The following is an 8,054-nucleotide window of genomic DNA, read 5'->3' as shown; positions in this document are numbered from 1 at the left end:
ATTAGGTGCAGTAATAGGGACACATACGGCAGCAGCGGCTCAGTATTGGGGTATCAGGTGCACTAATATGGACCCATATGGCAGCAGCGGCTCAGTATTGGGGTATCAGGGGCAGTAATAGGGACACATATGGCAGCAGCGGCTCAGTATTGGGGTATCAGGTGCAGTAATAGATGTTGTGAATTCTGTTATCAAACTCCCTCCTGTGGTCATGAATGGTACTTCGGCGAGTTCTGTCCATGGACTCCCTCTGGTGGCTGTGAGTGGAGCTGCTGGTTCTGAGGTTCCTTCCACAGGTGACTTAGTTTATTCTTTGGCTGGCTGCTCTATTTAACTCCACTCAGATCGTTACTCCATGCCAGCTGTCAATGTTCTTGTACTGGTTCAGTTCTTTCTTGGATCTTTCTGGTGACCTGTCTACTCCAGCAGAAGCTAAGTCCCTGCTAGTTAATTATTTGTTCATTGTTTTCTTGTCCAGCTTGCTATCATGATTTTGCCTTGCTAGCTGGAAGCTCTGGGATGCAGAGTGGCACCTCCGCACCGTGAGTCGGTGCGGGGGTCTTTTTGCACACTCTGCGTGGTCTTTTTGTAGTTTTTGTGCTGACCGCAAAGATACCTTTCCTATCCTCAGTCTGTTTAGTAAGTCTGGCCTCCTTTGCTGAAACCTGTTTCATTTCTGTGTTTGTGACTTTCATCTTAACTCACAGTCAATATATGTGGGGGGCTGCCTTTTCCTTTGGGGAATTTCTCTGAGGCAAGGTAGGCTTTATTTTCTATCTCTAGGGCTAGTTAGCTCTTAGGCTGTGAAGAGGCGTCTAGGCTGAGTTAGGTACGCTCCACGGCTATTTCTAGTGTGTGTGATAGGATTAGGGGTTGCGGTCAGCAGAGCTCCCACTTCCCAGAGCTTGTCCTGTGATAGTTTAACCATCAGGTCGTTCCGGGTGCTCCTAACCACCAGGTCCATAACAAATAGGGACGCATACGGCAGAGGCTCAGTTTTGGGGTATTAGGTGCAGTAATAGGGACACATACGGCAGCAGCGGCTCAATATTGGGGTATCAGGTGCAGTAATAGGGACACATATGGCAGCAGTGGCTCAGTATTGGGGTATCAGGTGCAGTAATAGGGACACATACGGCAGCAGTGGCTCAGTATTGGGATATCAGGTACAGTAATATGGGCACATATGGCAGCAGCGGCTCAGTATTGGGGTATCAGGTGCAGTAATAGGGACACATATGGCAGCAGTGGCTCAGTATTGGGGTATCAGGTGCAGTAATAGGGACACATACGGCAGCAGTGGCTCAGTATTAGGGTATCAAGTGCAGTAATAGGGACACATACGGCAGCAGTGGCTCAGTATTGGGATATCAGGTGCAGTAATATGGGCACATATGGCAGCAGTGGCTCAGTATTGGGATATCAGGTGCAGTAATAGGGACACATACGGCAGCAGCGGCTCAGTATTGGGTTATCAGGTGCAGTAATAGGGACACATACGGCAGCAGTGCCTCAGTATTGGGGTATCAGGGGCAGTAATAGGGACACATACGGCAGCAGAGGCTCAGTATTGGGGTATCAGGTGCAGTAATAGGGACACATACGGCAGCAGCGGCTCAGTATTGGGGTATCAGGTGCAGTAATAGGGACACATACGGCAGAAGCGGCTCAGTATTGGGTTATCAGGTGCAGTAATAGGGACACATACGGCAGCAGTGCCTCAGTATTGGGGTATCAGGGGCAGTAATAGGGACACATACGGCAGCAGAGGCTCAGTATTGGGGTATCAGGTGCAGTAATAGGGACACATACGGCAGCAGCGGCTCAGTATTGGGGTATCAGCAGGATGAGGAGGTTGTGCGGGTTGGGGATAGATGGAGACGGTGCAGAAAATGTGAGACGTAAAATGTGTCTCTGTTGTAATCTCTGCAGCCGAGCCCTGGCTTGAAGAAAAGATGGGAAAAGTGAATGACTCCACCAGAAAGAACATTCTCTGTAAGTCACCATCAATAACTACTGTAATCACACATGTTTTGCAGGGCTGGTATCTACCACTATATGGTCACCGTGTGGTGGTTATATCAGTGTTGGTCTTTGTATAGAGATATTTTTGAGTTTCAGCGCGGTCATCTGCTGAGGTTCTCCTACATCTACTATTAGGGTGCATCACCATAGTTGTAATCAGTGTTACCTGGTTAGGCCACTCAGAAGTTTCATCCCACCTGAACCAAACCCCTGGCTACGTCTGTGTCTCAGGAGGACCTTGGAGGACCAAATCATGGTATTCCTGGAGTGAGAAGAACAGCTCATTTTTAGATAGGGGTATTGCCAGGGGCAAACTCCTGTGAGATCTATGGATTATCTAAACCAGATCTATGGAATCAGAAGACACAACTGAGATGGAAACATATTCAGAGTTCTCGGTTTAAGATGGGCAGAAACGTTGGGAGAAATCATCATCTTTAACGATATTTGTACCAGGTCTAAATGTCTCCAAAAAATCAAACATAGAGAGGAATAAAGGCCATGTAGCTTGTCTAGGGATTGGCCTCTTGGCTGCTTCCAGCATTTACAAGAATGCTTTCACGTTTCTCACCTTCCAGGATGTGGCCCATTCCTCGAAGACCCACTTGATTGCTATCAGACTGCGATTACCGATATCATAATTCCTCTTGGTAAGTGAGAATGTCATGAAAAGAAGGTGCATGGAGGGAGCTGAGTAAGAGACTATGTACCTTGTGATAATACTGCTCCGACTTCAACCGGCGAGGCTCCAACCTCCACTACAAAAGGACACGCTAAGACATCCTGAACTAATGCAGGTGAGAAGCAGTGAGGTACACGTTCATTTATAGGTTTTTTTCCCACAGTGTCTATATACACATGTATATATGTTATTTTCTTACTATCCCATCTCTGATAGTGCAGAGGTATCTGACCACTTGTTATACCTCTCTGTCCCCACTAGATGGCGCTCTAGCATTATTTTTGAGAACATTCATATTTAGCAGCCTGGTATTGCACATATTCAGTATGGCCATTATGTGCCAGGATGTGGCCAGCTCTGAATGATGGAAGTAGTGCAGCGTGGCCGCAGTACATCGGGCCGCTTGTGTTTTTAGTTATTGCGCAGGGGATTTATTAATACCAGTAATCTGTAGCAAACACTTCTATGAATTACAGATACATGAATTGTCTTATTTACACAAGGTTTTAGGAATTGTTTCTGTGCCCTTTATACACGGATACACTTTATTTTGACAGATTTTGTGATGGTAATAAAGGAGGAAAATGAGTCAAGACTGCTATTATTTTACAAAAATGAACAAACTTTATTAAATATCAATGTAGATAAAAGTAGAACTGTTAATGTACATACATACAGTTCTTAGAGCAATCAATGTATAATATAACAATATGACGATAAGAGGTGCATGACAAGACTCCAACTAAGTGAGTGCCGGTACGGCATGCCTGCATAAAAGGGTTCTCATATATAATGTAATATGATAGACAAAGTATCCTTAGTAGCTGTGGTGCAAATATGTGCAGCATGGATGCCTGCAGTTACATTGATGAACAAGGCTGAGTCATATACTGCATAGAAAAGAAGGGCTTTAGAGCAATTGCAGATCTCAATGAACTCTGCCGCTCCTAATCTTACCCACTCTAATCAGCCCAGAACATGTTAAGTCAAGAACAGCCGTTCTACCAAAGCTGCTGTCATCAGCAGCGTAAACCACAGCATCAATAAGATTACAAACGGTAGTTACCCATAATGTGACAGGCAAGCGTGACCGGACCTCACTCCCCAATGCACGTTTCGGTGCGAATCCACCTTCTTCAGGGGGCAAGGCTTTGATGGTAAATAGACCCTCCCTATATATCCGGCATGCATGATCATATGGTATGATTGTACCAATACAAATGATCTGCTGACGCAGGCGCACAAACCAGCACAAGCGAGCAGCCGCTCATCCATGTCATCCTCGCCGCTGCAGAGTCATGTGGGGCGGCCGGCGCCAGTACCCGCCCCACAGCAGAGCAAGCGGAGAGGACACACTGGAGAGCGGCGGCACGTGAGAGTGAGGATACACCCTGTCGGCGCATGCGCTCTATGTCCTCACTCTCGCATGCCACCGCTCTCCAGTGTGTCCTCTCCGCTAGCTCTGCTGTGGGGCGGGTACTGGCGCCGGCCGCCCCACATGACTCTGCAGCGGGATGGCGCGCGTGCGCAGATGGAGATCGCGGCGGCCATTTTCCTGAAGCCGAGATGCGAACTCGGCTTCAGAAAAATGGCCGCCGCGATCTCCATCTGCGCACGCGCGCCATCCCGCGGCCATTTTCCTGAAGCCCCGGGCAGCAGAGGACTCCATATGCGCACGCGCGGCCTCAGGAAGATGGCCGCCCCCACAGATCACCAGGGAAATAGCGCCGATCGCGTGTTTTTTCTTCTCCTGCCCAGTGGATTCAGAAGATGGGCATGCGCAAACCACTACGCCACCAACGGAAAGATATGCAAGATCTGGGGGAAGAAACAGCGATGTCGCCACACCCATCTGACCTGACCAGCCTGATTGACAGGCGAAAACGGCGACTTTGGTAAGTTATTTCGGCAGCATAGGTGGGAAATCAGGGTACACAAAATTCACTATAGTAACGCACAGCTCAGGCCCTATTTAACAGTATCTTTATCTCGTACTGAAAAAACGGGGTGACAGGTTCCCTTTAACATGTTCTGGGCTGATTAGAGTGGGTAAGATTAGGAGCGGCAGACTTCATTGAGATCTGCATTTGCTCTAAAGCCGTTCTTTTCTATGCAGTATATGACTCAGCCTTGTTCATCAATGTAACTGCAGGCGTCCATGCTGCACATATTTGCACCACAGCTACTAAGGATACTTTGTCTATCATATTACATTATATATGAGAACCCATTTATGCAGGCATGCCGTACCGGCACTCACTTAGTTGGAGTCTTGTCATGCACCTCTTATCGTCATATTGTTATATTATACATTGATTGCTCTAAGAACTGTATGTATGTACATTAACAGTTCTACTTTTATCTACATTGATATTTAATAAAGTTTGTTCATTTTTGTAAAATAATAGCAGTTTTGACTCATTTTCCTCCTTTATTATCAGATACTTTTTGAGTCGTCTTGCCTTTTTGTAATATGCAATATATATGCTACTACATGCATGGTAATGTCATAGAATTAATATGTCTTCGGGACTATTTTTCAGATTTTGTGATGGATTGATTGAAATGAAAAAAATAAATAAATAAATACTCCCAATCTTTTTTTTTAACCCTTAAACCTGTGTAAATGCATCAGCACTGCAGTGTAAGCGCGGTAATCTACTCACCGACGTCCATCTTCCCCGGTTTCTTGTCGCTTCACTCCTCTTTCAATTCAGATGAAGGCTATTCCAACTTGCCAGTGGGTCACATTGGAGTGTATATGTCACTTTTATAATGTAAGAGCCGAGTAGATGACTGCATTTTCTGTCCTAGTGCCATCTGACAAAAGATCAGCACTCGGACCAATCTTATGCTACAGGGCCATGCACACGTCAGAAAAAAATTGCAGCATACCCTAGTTTAATCCAGTATTTGGATCTCATTCACCATGCAAGTCGTGGTAAACATTGGATGATGACATCTGAGTGCAGTCTAATTTACAAAAACTGACAGAATGGAGAAGATGGAGACATTTTTTTCCATCTTCTCATCAGAGAAAATCAGATCCCACCGTGATCTGATTAGCATAATCATCCGGATTCTCTCGGATGAGAGAAAATACGCTGGTGTGGCCCTAATCTAAGCATATGGGTTCTCGTTGTGATGCTCCGTAGATTTATATTATAAAAGCAACTTCTGACATAAACCCCAACGTGAGTGAGCAAGTCGGAATAGCCATCACATGAGTGAGAAGAGGAGCAACGCTGGAAATCGGGAACGGCAGCAATCAGTGAATATATTACAACACTTACTACAGTACAGGTTCATTTACAAAGTTTAGGCAACAAAAATCAAGTTTGGAGTTCTTCTTTAAGTATTAGATCATGTGAAGTAATTATCCCCCCTCTACTTCTCCTTGGTCAGGCCTCATCTGGAATACTGTGCACGAAAAGCAAAAACGACATCTACAGAAAGGGAGGAATAGAACTACGCAACAGCATGCATGAAAAGACCTGGGTATACTAATAGATCACAGACTACACATGAGTGAACAGTGTGATGCCGCAGCAAAAAAGGCAAACACAATTCTCGGATGTATTAAGAGAAGCATACAGTCTAGATCGTGTGAAGTCATTATTCCCCTCTACTCCTCTTTGGTCAGACCTCATCTGGAATACTGTGTCCAGTCCTGGGCACCACATTTTAAAAAAGACATCAACAAACTGGAGCAAGTTCAGAGAAGAGCGACCAGGATGGTGAGCCAACCTCAAAGTATGTCCTACAAGGTACGGTTAAAGGATCTGAGAATGTTTAACTTTCAAAAAAGAAGACTAAGAGGAGACCTAGTAGCCGTCTACAAATATCTGAAGAGATGTCACAATGTAGAGGGATCATCATTATTTTCATTTGCACATGGAAACACGAGAAGCAATGGAATGAAACTGAAAGGGAGAAGATACAGATTAAATATTCGAAAAAACTTTTCGACAGTGAGGGTGATCAATGAGTGGAACAGGCGGCCACGAGAGGTGGTGAGTTCTCCTTCAATGGAAGTCTCCAGAGGTTGGACAGACATCTGTCTGAGATGGTTTAGTGAATCCTGCATTGAGCAGGGGGTTGGACACGATGACCCTGGAGGTCCCTTCCATCTCTAACAATCAAGTATTCTATTAATTGGAAGCACAGCATTGTAAGCACCATTTGTTCTTGAGGAAGGCTCAGTATTAGTGGTGACGAAACGTTGTGTCTTAAACTACGAGTGAATAAAAAGCTCCTTATTTCTCACTTCAATAAATGTGGAGTGCTGCCTCTTTTCCTAGAGTGTATTTCTTAGACATTTGATTACTTTATATAGTATTAAAATATTTTCGAGTTCTTCCCAACCATGACCAGTGCGCGGCAGTGCGAGACAAGGAATGGCAAACTATCGCCAATGACTATTCTTCGCACAGAGCCACTAGATGGCTGCAAACCTTAAGAAATAAAAGACGGTCCACCTGGTAATTAAATGCGCGGACACATACACAGACTCGGGCAGAAGAAATAGCTTTCTTTTAAATGGAACTGGAGGAGCCTGGAGAATAATATCCAAATATGTAAGGAGGAAATAGTAATATCGCGAGTCGATAGCCCGTGTATGAACGTCGCCAGTGATCTCGAAGCTACAAAGAAGCTCCTAATGTATTCTGTGCTCAAGACACATTGAGACTTATTATTTAGTATCAACTCATTTATATTTGTGCTTTAAAAAAGATTATAAATGACTCAATAATGTAATCTAATGTTCAAAGACTTTATCCATCCCCACTGGAATCGGTGGTCCGTCTGTGTAACACATACTGGGTCTTCTAGGGAAGGAAGCTTTCCGTACGTCCTCTATCACCTGGCTAATATGTGAGGATTGTAAAGATGTCAGAATTTACTCAGAAGGTTTCTAATTATGTTTTTTTGTAATCTAAACAATCCCATTGTTCCAAAAACAAACTTTGAAAATGAAGACTTTTGGTCACACGATCGCCGCTCCCGGCACCAAAGAATCCTGACGGCTCACTGTGCGCACGATGTGAGGACTCACAAGTGTGCAGTCACATAGAATGACTGCAGATTTGTAGCCTAAGACTGGAGCACCCCTTTAAGACTGTCTGCAGAGGAACGTATGAAAAATCGTCCAATTTTCATCTATATCCATTTCAGATGTTCGTTTTTTACGGGATCCGTTTTCATACACCTACATTAAACAATGCACAGTTTATACATAATAGATAATAGAGGGATGATAGATAGATAATAGATAGATAATATATAGATAAAAGATAGATAATAGATAGATGATAGATACTAGGTAATAAATAGATAATAGATAGAT

Source organism: Ranitomeya imitator, chromosome 2 (assembly GCF_032444005.1).
Source record: "Ranitomeya imitator isolate aRanImi1 chromosome 2, aRanImi1.pri, whole genome shotgun sequence".
NCBI classification, from domain to species: domain Eukaryota; kingdom Metazoa; phylum Chordata; class Amphibia; order Anura; family Dendrobatidae; genus Ranitomeya; species Ranitomeya imitator.
This window is presented reverse-complemented; position numbering follows the sequence as displayed.